Genomic DNA, 11,342 nt, shown 5'->3' with positions numbered 1-11,342 from the left:
GAGGGGACATAGCTTTAAATTGAGGGGTGATAGATATAGGACAGATGTCAGAGGTAGGTTCTTTACTCAGAGAGTAGTAAGGGCGTGGAATGCCCTGCCTGCAAAAATAGTGGACTCGCCAACTTTAAGGGCATTTAAATGGTCATTGGATAAACATATGGATGATAATGGAATAGTTTAGGTTAGATGGGCTTCAGATTGGTTTCACAGGTCGGCGCAACATCGAGGGCCGAAGGGCCTGTACTGCGCTGTAATGTTCTATGTTCTATGAGTCGGTGAAGGCCTATTTGATTTGTACAAGTGAATCTTGGCAACATTTTTTTGCTCTGAAATTGTTCTTAGTACGTAGATTTTGTTTGCATTAATTGGTAGGGCTTTGACAAACATATTTATATTTTTGATTAATTTTGTGTCTCCCCATCCTTTCTGAAAGTAATGGACTGTGCTTTTGCTTATGTAGTTGTAATTTTGACTTCGTAATTAATTCGGACAGCTTGGAGGTCATCCCATGAATGTATTTTTACTATTGATGACTTTAAGTGTAAATCCAGTTTGAACTCAACATAACATTCCTTCCAGAACTTGTACCTCCTTCTTACTTCCATCTTCACTTGTATTTTTTTTTGTGAATTATTTTCTCTGCTCTGATAGCTATTTGTGAGTTTGCTTGTAAGGATTTGTTGGGCACACAGAATGGGGCCTCCATTTTTTAAAAAATTCTGTATGTTTGCTCTAAAGGTTTTGATCTTGACAGAAGTGTAAGTGTTCATAGCACATTCTCTGTGAGTCATTTCATTGGAATAATTTTGTACGGCTCTGGGGTGAATATTAAAACTAGTGCTAGAAGGTTCATTCTTTCTAATTTACTTTTTTTCCTGCCCGAATCTATGCGATACAAGCACAGCAGCAATTTCCAAAATCAGAAGTCAACACTTTGGCATGCGAATCAGAGTGTGTGAACTCTTGGAGCAGCTGAATCACTGTGCAGCTCAGAGTGGACATTCATGAAGAAAAAATCAGAGTTACCGTTCCAGGTCCGGTAACCCTTCCCCAGAACATCAGTTCTGAGGATTGGTCACTGTACCTGGAACGTTAATTCTGACATTTTCTTCACAGAGCTTCCAGCAACTTCTGTTTTTGTTCCTGATTTACAGCATCCACAGTTCTTTCGGTTTTTGTTAGAGTGGACATTGGCTGGGAATGAAAATTGCATGGCATATAAACTTAATATAATTGAGACAATTAAGTAAAAGTGGAAATATAGTAGACAAAAATTATTGCAGCTTTTGAATTGACTGAAAAAACATTTCAAATATTGATAACTTTTGCAAAGGCTGAAGGGGGAAGTGGCTGAGAAATACCAGGCAAACACAAAGACAGAGGCAACAAAGAAAAAATAATAGGTTAGTTAGCTTACTGTTTGGTAAAGGTTTTAGAATTGATCAAAAGGAGTTTATAGCAAGTTAAAATCTCAAGAATATCAGGAAGAGTCAACATGGTTTTGTGAAAGGAAATTCATGTTTATCCAATTTATGAGAAAAACGTGTTGTGGATAATGAAGAGCCTGTGTACATAGTGTACTTGGATTTTCAGAAAGCATTTCACAAGATGCCTTATAAAAGAATATTGTGCAAATTAGGAGTTCATGGTATAGGGGTATGGAAGATGAGCTGGTTTCTGGTTTCCTTTCCAGCAGACAGAATGAGGCCACAGTGATTGTAATTGCTATGTCTCAGTATCTGTATCTAAGGTTTGTACCTAGGTGCTTTGTGCCGATATAGGCGCTGTGTGGGGTGACATTGTAATCTTTTCACTGAATTCTTGTACTTCTGAACTTGAGTACACTTGGCAATTAACCTAATTCTATTCCATTCTTTGTTATGAAGGACAACTAAATAACAACAAAACAGAAGAAATAATTTGGCTGGCCTCTTTTTCTTCTTCTAATCCTCTTCTGATACAATTCACCCAGGTGGGAATGCCACAGCCATCTTCCCAATGCTTGTTAACATTGGGCTTGTTAACATCCATTTCCATAGGAACAGTTAATCAATCTGTTCTGTCATTTCTGCACTGCACCTCTATTTTTACTCCATGTACATTGCCATTCTAATGATTGCAGTTTTAAAAATTTCAATTGACTCAGCAATGACAGGCTTTTAGGGAAGACTATTTCACATTCGACAACCCATTTATACTTCCAGATTACATTGCTAACTGGCCTAGCTATAACTACGATTATGACCCCTTGTTGTGAATAATCCCATCATAGGAAATACTTTTTCTGCACTTACTGTTTTATTCCATTTTGATTTTAAAGATCTCAATTAGATCATTCCTTGAATTTATAAAGTGAAACAAATATGAGCCAAGGCTATATGACCATCCTCTTATTAACACTTGAAAAGCTTGAGACCATGTTTGCGAATCTAAACTTTACTTCCTTTAAGACCTGAGATTTAGGGCCCAAAAAAAATGCACATGGGATCTGTCCAGTAAAAAGAAAACTGAATCGTTACTTCCTCCTCTTTGTTTTCCAACCCACTTGAATAAATGTTGATCTTTCATTAGCCTTTTTTGGTGCTTTTCATAGCTGTAAACTGGGCTCATTGTGATTTGTGTATGTAGTCACCTACATTCCTTTGTTTTTGCATAATTCCTAACCTCAAAGAACAAAGAACAAAGTACAATACAGTATAGGAACAGACCTTTGGACCAATATGCCTGCACTGACACATGACATCTTTCTAAATTAAAATCCTTTTGCCTCCACGTGTTCTGTATTCCTCTATTTCCTGCCTATGCATCTATCTGTCAAGATGCCTGTTCAACATTGCTTTTGTATATGCTCCTACCATCTCTTCTGCAGTGCATTCCAGGCACTTACCATCCTCAGTGTAAAATATTTGCCTCTCACATCTCCTTTATACTGTCTCCCTTTTATCTTAAACCTATGTCCCCTAGTAATTGACATTTCTACCCTGGGAAAAAGATTCTAACCATCCATTCTATCTACGCCTCTCGTAATTTTGTAAACTTCTATCTGGTCGCACCTTGGCCTTGGACATTCAAGAGAAAACAAACCAAGTTTGTACAATCTTTTCTCATAGCTAATATCCTCCAAACAAGGCAACATCCTGGTAAACCTCATCTGTAACCTCTCCAAAGCCTCCAAATCCTTCTGGTAGTCTGGCAACCATAACTGTATGCAATATTCCAAATGTGGCCTAACTAACATCCTATATGGCTGTAACATGATTTGCCAATTTTTACACTCTATGCTCCAATCGATGAAGGCAAGCATGACGTATGCCTTCTTGACCATCTTATACATTTATGTTGCCACTTTCAGGGAACATGGGCCTGTATGCCTAGATCCCTCTGTATGTTGATGCTTCTAAGGGTTCTGCCATTTACTGAATACTTCCCTCCTGCACTACACCCTGCAAAATGCATCACTCGCATTTTTTTGGATTAAATTCCATCTGCCATTTCTCCAGCCTGTCTATACCCTATATCTTTTTCTCTACCCAAGTCTCTAGCCATTCTATATCCTGCTGTATGTCCTGGCAAGCCTTCTCACTATCTGCAGCTCCCGAATGTTTGTGTCGTCTGCAAACTTACTAATCAGGCCACCTACATTATCCTCCAAATCATTTATGTATATTACAAACAACAGGGGTCCCAGCACTGATCCCTGTGGAACATCATTTGTCATAGATGTCCAGTCAGAAAACACCTTTCCACCATTACTCTGTCTTTTATGACCAAACCAGTTCCATAACTATCTTACCAGCTCATCGTGGATCCCACGTGACTTCACCTTCCATATCAGCCTGCCATGGGACCTTTTCAAAGGCGTTGCTGAAGTCCATGAAGACAACACCACTGCCCTGCCCTTAATCATCTTTGTCAGCTCCTCAAAAAACCTAAACAAGTTTGTGAGACATGATCCTCTCCCTCTGCATAAAGCCTTGCTGCCTATCACTAATAAGTACATATTTTTTTCAAATGCCAGTAAATCCTGTCCTTAAGAACCTTCAGCAATAATTTCACTACTACTGACGCAAGGCTCACCATTTATAATTTCCATGGTTATACCTGTCACCCTGCTTAAACAAAAGAACAATATTGGCTATTCTCCAGTTCTCTGGGATGTCTCCTGTGACTAACGTGGCTACAAAAATTTCATACAAGGTACATCAATTTCCTCCCCTACCTCCCTCTGTATTCTGGGATATATCCCATCAGGCCTTGGGGACTTGTCTACCATAATGCTTTTCAAAAGACCTAAAACCTCCTTCTTTATATCGACATGCCCTAGAATATCAATGTACCCCTCTCTAGACTCACCATCCACCATATCCCCTTCCTTTGTGAATACAGATGCAAAGTATTTATTAAGGACCTCAACCACTTCCTTCGACTCCACACATAAATTCCCTCCTTTGGCTTTGGACGGACTTACCCTTTCCCTACCTATGCTCTTGCTCCTTATATATGTATAAAACGTATTTTCCTTAATCCTGTTTCCCAAGGACATTTCCTGACCCACTTCAGCCCTCCTAACTCCTTGATAAATTCTTTTCTGTCTTCTTTATATTGTTCAATGTCTCTGTCTGCTTTCAGTTTCCTAAACTTTATACATGCCTCCTTTTACCTTATGACTAAGTTTACAATTTTTCTTGTCATCCATGGTTCCTGAATCTTGACATCCTTTTCCTTCATTTTCACAGGCACATGCTGGTCCTAAACTCTAATCAACTGGCCTTGCACATGCTAAATGTGGATTTACCCTCAAACGGCTGCCTCCAATCTATATTCCCTGGTTGCTGTCTCATATTGCCATCGTTAGCCTTCCCCCAATTTAGTACTTTGACCTGAGGACCATCCTTGTCTTTATCTCATCCCATTGGGAAAATATTTTATCTTTTCTTTTTTGAAACCAAATGCAAAACCTCATATTTTGCCTCATCAAACTCTGTCTATCATATTTCTGCCCACTCGTTCTAGCTTTGTCCTAACCCATTGTGTACAGAAATGTATTGAATGCCTTCTGAAAGTCTAAATAGAAAATATTCATATTCACCCTACTATCCACCATGCCAGTGACCTGAAAAAAAAAATTAGGTTACAGAGACATGAGTTGCCCTTTTCAAATCTTTGCAAAAATTCTATGATTAGATCATTTTGTCAAATTTGCTGATCACTCTATCTCCAATGATATATTTTGGTAGGTTCCCCATAACTGATGTTGTCTAAGCTCTAGTTACTTGATTTCTTCATACTTTCTTAAATAATTGAGTGAAATTTGTAATTTGTAAATTGAAAGGAAAAAGTCATTAGATTCAGTTGGGTGCCTCTATCAGAAGGTCATGGTAAGATCAGAGAGCTGGGATCCAAGTGGGATTTTGGTCAACTGGTCAATATTAACTGCTCCCCCACTCCTTGGCTTGAGATAGGAAGGTTTGGTTAATATCTATCATGTGCTCTTCCAAGTTTTAAAAGTGAATCTGATAAAAGCACAGTTGCTGTGGACATTTGCTCCCTTTAAAAAGTTACATCAAAACTTTGTCTTATTCAGTGTTTGTTCCACCTTGGACTAGACTGAAGAAAAATACAAAGAAGAAAGATACAAGCCTCCAGTGCAGATCACAAGGATACACTAATGTTTTGTCTCTGAGTTTCTATGTCTAACAAATAAATATCAGGCAGCATGAATCAGCTCCAAAAACATTAAATTGCTCAGACCCCTTACAGAAATGACAAAAACTGAAAAGGTACAGACAGGGGAATAAATAGGGAACAATCAGCTTTTGTTAATTTCCAATAAGATCAATCTTGAGAACAAGAAACAGCAGTGGAATATTCTTGGAAATAAACAGGAAAAAAAATTATACCAAGCTGACTATATTTAGCATGGTAAATTGATGCCATATATAAAAAAGGAAAAAGAAGATATTATTTTAAACCAAAGGTGTACGTTGTAGTGTAGTCTGAAAGGTTTTTGGAAAGCATTTACATTTCCATTCCATTCTTGGAGAAAGAAACCTGAGAACGGTACAGGTAACAGGATGTGTCACCGAAAGTTCATGCAGGAATAATGCAATCTTTGTAGAAGATAGGACAAAGTGGTCACATGTTCAAAATGAAGCTAAACAAGGCACTTTCTCACTTATTGGTTGCTAATGCTGTCTCTGCATTGATCAGGAAATAATCTACTCAGTATTTTCAGTTTAAACTGGCAGAAGCAACAGTCTTTTACTGGGCAAGATACACTTTAGCACAAAATAGAACCAATAGAATTTCCAATATTACGGATTGCCACCTGCTGATTACGCACACACTCACTCCCGCACTCTTCCCTGCTTAACTGACGAATCAGTGTTCCTCCATATTGAGCACCAGTTGGAGGTGTGAAGAGAGAGGCAAGGGAACAGAATGTATTACAGGTGGGGCACTTCAGTCTCTGTCAACAAGAGTGACTCAGAAGTCCCAAGTCTGATAGAGCTGGCCAAGTGATAGAATCATGGAATCATGGATTCCCTACAGTGCAGATAGAGGCCCTTCAGCCCACTGAGTCTGCACCAACCCTCCGATGAGCATTCCACCCAGGCCCACCCTATTCCTGTAACCCCACATTTACCAAGGCTAATCCACCTAATCTGCACACCCCTGAACACTCCAGGGCATTTTTGTGATTGAGACTGTGGTAGGTATTGAGGGAACTAACAAGCGGGTCAGTCATACTTGACCTTGGGCTCACTGATTTAGCTGTTACACGTGTCTGTCCACCTGTAGGAGTGATCACCACAAACAGTCCGGCAGCATTTAGTCATGAATGGTGATGGACTGTTATATATCCAGCAGGAGGTGTATATTCCCATCCTTAATGATGACCAAGACCATCACAGTAACATAAAAGACAAAACTGACACATACTTCTACCCATCTTCAGCCAGAAGAGTGGAGTGAATGATCCATGGCAGTCTCTTCTTGAGATCCCAAGAACACAGATACCAATCTTCAGCAATTCAACTCATTCCACATGATATCAAGAAGTGGCTGAAGGCACTGGGTACTGCAAAGGCTATGAGCAGTGACAGTACCTTGCCTGCAATACTGAAGACTGAAGTTCCAGAACACAGCAGTGCCCCTACATAACCTGTTCCAGGGCATCTAAAATACTGGCATCCAGCCCACTATGTGGAAAATTACCCAGGTCTATTCTGCATATTAAAAACAGGACAAATCCAACCTGGCCAATTAGCAGCCAAGCTGCCTATCTCGATCATTGGTAATGTGTTGGAATGTTTGTTTACAGTGCTGTCAAGTGGCAATTGCTTAACAATACCTGTTCACTGATGCTCTCAGTATAAGGTTTTGTCAGAATCACTTAGCCCCTGACATCATTATAGCTTTGGTCCAAACATGTACAAAAGAGCTGAATTCCAGAGGTGAGGTGAGTGCAACTAACTTTAACATCAAGGCCACATTTCACCAAGCATGGCCTCAAGGAGCTTTAGCAAAACCCCAATCTATAGGAGTCAGGGTTAAAATGCTCTGATGGTTAGAGTCATATCTGGCACAAGGGGAGATGGTTGTGTTGTTAAATGTCAATCCTTTTGGTCCCAGGACATCTCTGCAGGAGTCCCTCAATGTCCTAGGCCCAAATATCTTCAGCTGCTTCATTAATGGTCTTCCCTCCATCATAAGGTCAGAAGTGGGAATGTTTGCTGATGATGCACAATGTTGAGCTCTATTCATGATTCCTCAGACATTGAAGCAGTTCATGTTCAAATGCAGCAGACCTAGACAATATCCAGGTTTGGGATTGATAAGTGGTAAATAATATGTGCACCATCAACAACATGCATTAAGTAACTCACCATTTTCCACACATCATCCTGACTTGAAGCTATAACACTGTCCCTTCACTGCTACTGGGTCAAGTCGTGGACCTCCCTACCAATAGCACTGTAGGTGTCCCTACTCAAGGGTAGTAACACCTTAAGAAGGCAGCTTACAACTACCTTTACAAAGGCAATTAGGGTTAAATAATTAATGCTGGCCTTGCCAGCAACACCAACATGCTTGATGAACCAATGTTAAAAGAATAAATTGGTGTCTTTCTGCTACGGTTCGCATACTTTAGGGAGCTCAGCCTTCCTGATCAGATACCTGTTTATAGTAATCCCTCACAAAGATGACAGATGCTTTTCTGCAAAATAGCTTGTGATATTTAGTACGAATACATTTCTCACAACATTAAAAACTCTTCAATGAATATTTATGCTTATAAAAAGGCTTGTTAGCTGTTTCCAAAATGCTGAGGAATCTTTATTATTTGTGTTAGCACAGTGTGGAGCTGGAGGAACACAGCAGGCCAGGCAGCATCAGGGGAGCAGGAAAGCTGATGTTTTGGGTCAGGCCCTTCCGAAACGTCAGCTTTCCTGCTCCTCTGATGCTGCCTGACCTGCTGTGTTTCTCCAGCTCCACACGGTGTTATCTCTGACTCCAGCATCGGCTGTTGTTACCATCTCTGAGTTTATTATTTGTGTCTGGTCTTTGGTGTTTTTGATGGCCCCATTCTGAAGTTATATTCTCAGTATTTATACCGATTTAAATACTTTGTGTAAAGTCAGGGGTGTACCCTCGTGATTATTGAATCCCTACAGTGTATTTGGCCATTCGGCCCATCAAGTCTGCATTGACTCTCCAAACAGCATCCCACCCAGACCCCTACCCTATCCCTGTAACCCCATATTTATCACGGCTAATCCACCAAGCCGATACATCTCTGGACACTACGGACAGGTTAACATGGCCAAACCACCTAACCTGAGCCTCTTTGGACTGTGGGAGGAAACTGGAGCACTCAGTGGAAACACATGCAGACAGCGGGAGAATATGCAAACTCTACACAGTAACCCAAGGCTGGAATTGAACCCAGGTCTCTGGCACTGGGAGGAAGCAGTTTTAATCACGGAGCCATTGTGCTGCCCATGTTTTATTCAGCACAGTTGAATTCCACAGGAGTACTATGAGCAGATCTGGGCACCACACCTTAGGGAAGATATATTGTCCTTCAAAGAAGTACAATGTAGGTTTACAAGAATTAGACTTGTTTTCTCCAGAAGTTGGAAGGTCAAGGAATGATTTAATCAAAGTCTTCAAGATATTAAATGGAAGATACAGGGTAGTTAAAAATAACTGATTGGAGATTCTAGAACTAGACGACATGTTTTGAGATTTAGGGTGAGATCATTCAAGAGAGAACAAAGAACAAAGAAAATTACAGCACAGAAACAGGCCCTTCGGCCCTCCAAGCCTGCGCTGATCCAGATCCTCTATCTAAACCTGTCGCCTATTTTCCAAGGATTTGTATTCCTCTGCTCCCTACCCATTCATGTATCTGTCTAGATACATCTTAAATGACGCTATCGTGCCCGCCTCTACCACCTCCACTGGCAACGTGCTCCAGGCACCCACTACCCTCTGCGTAAAGAACTTTCCACACATATCTCCCTTAATCTTTTCCCCTCTCACCTTGAAATCGTGATCCCTAGTAATTGAATCCCCCACTCTGGGAAAAAGTTTCTTGCTATCCACCCTGTCTGTATCTCTCATGATTTTGTAGACCTCAATCAGGTCCCCCCTCAACCTCCGCCTTTCTAATGTAAATTATCCTAATCTACTCAACCTCTCTTCATAGCTAGTGCCCTCCATACCAGGCAACATACTGGTGAACCTCCTCTACACCGTCTCCAAAGCATCCACATCCTTTTAGTAATGTGGCGGCCAGAACTGTATGCAGTATTCCAAGTATGGTTGAACCAAAGTCCTATACAACTGTAACATGACCTGCCAACTCTTGTACTCAATACCCCATCCGATGAATGAAAGCAGAGATATTAGGAAGCAGAGGTAGAGGTTTGCTAGATAAACTTGTGTTAAGCAAAGCTGTTCAGATCTATAGAGTTAGGCCACAGATCAACCATGATCTCATTGAATGATGAAATGGGCTGAATAGCCTACTTCTGTTCCTATGTTTGTAATAAACAAATTATTTAGAGTTCATGAAAAGGAACCTGATAATTTTTTTCATTCTTGGTAATGATATAAAAGAGTTCAATTGGCCATTTCTTAAATTCAATTAACATTTATATGAATAGTATGACTGATGAAGTAGTGGGGCTTGAGTATCAGCACATTTCTTCCCTCACAATCATAACAGAACTCCTATGCAGCACACACTATCATCCTGCCATGCTTTCTTTGTGGATTCCTGTGCTAATCAAGTCCATTGGCGTTGTGAATTGGAATTGTGCTCTTTTTCAATGTATTCAGGCAAATGAGTAGATTTCTATCAAATCCATATTCGACATAAGGGTTACAAAGCCAATTATAAGGTTTATGTCATCTTTGTTAGGACATAAAGATGTATGTAATTGATATATATCCAGATCAAAGAAAGATAAGACAGTGGTGGTAACCAATGCCAGTAAAAGACCACTTTTGATGTGAAAGTTAGCTTCATGATTAGTTAAAGAATGTTCTGTTGTGAAGCTCTGCCTTTGCTCTATTCAATGTGGGCTATTATGATAGAGCCCAAGGATGAATTTAGAACAGCTCTTGATCTTCTTTGCTGTAGCATGCCTCTGTGGCATTGCCATCAGAAGAACAATTGGTTTTGACCACTAACTGATATGAACTTCATCTATTTTAGTCGATATCCTCAGCTGGTAGTAGTCTCCCTTTATGCGCTTCCTAAAAAAAAATAAATTCCTTCCTATCTTCTTTCAAGTAAATAAAATGTAAGGAGATTCCCATGAGTGGTACCATATAAAGAATTAGGAAACTACATAAGAAGCCATACGTGAGCTGCAGCAGAAAACGGAACACAAAATTTTTTTAAAAAGCAAAGAAACACAGCAGCTGCATCACTGACTCTCCACAGTGTAGCCTCACAGGCCTTGCTACTATAAATTACTGTGCATTGGTAAAGTTTGCAAAAGGCAGGAAAAATTAGACAGATGGTTACCAAATTCGCTAGCATGAAGGAGAAAGCCACAGATGTCTTACTGAATTTAGGCTTCGAAACAAATGATGGAGTGTGATTATTAGATTTAGCTATTGCAGAACAGGATAAGCACAAGATGAAATCTGGACAAGTACAAGGTAGAATTGAAGGGTTCCAAAGATTAAAACTTCAGGTCGGTCTGAACGGGACCAAAGAGATCATGCTAAACCAGAGAACTGTAAAAATGAGATAACAAGGTGTAGAGCTGGATGAACACAGCAGGCCAAGCAGCATCAGAGGAGCAAGAAGGCTGACGTTT

The sequence above is a fragment of the Rhincodon typus genome, chromosome 1 (genome assembly GCF_021869965.1).
Source record: "Rhincodon typus isolate 14 chromosome 1, sRhiTyp1.1, whole genome shotgun sequence".
NCBI lineage: Eukaryota > Metazoa > Chordata > Chondrichthyes > Orectolobiformes > Rhincodontidae > Rhincodon > Rhincodon typus.
The sequence above is the reverse complement of the archived record's forward strand: the minus strand, read 5'-3'. Positions refer to the sequence as shown.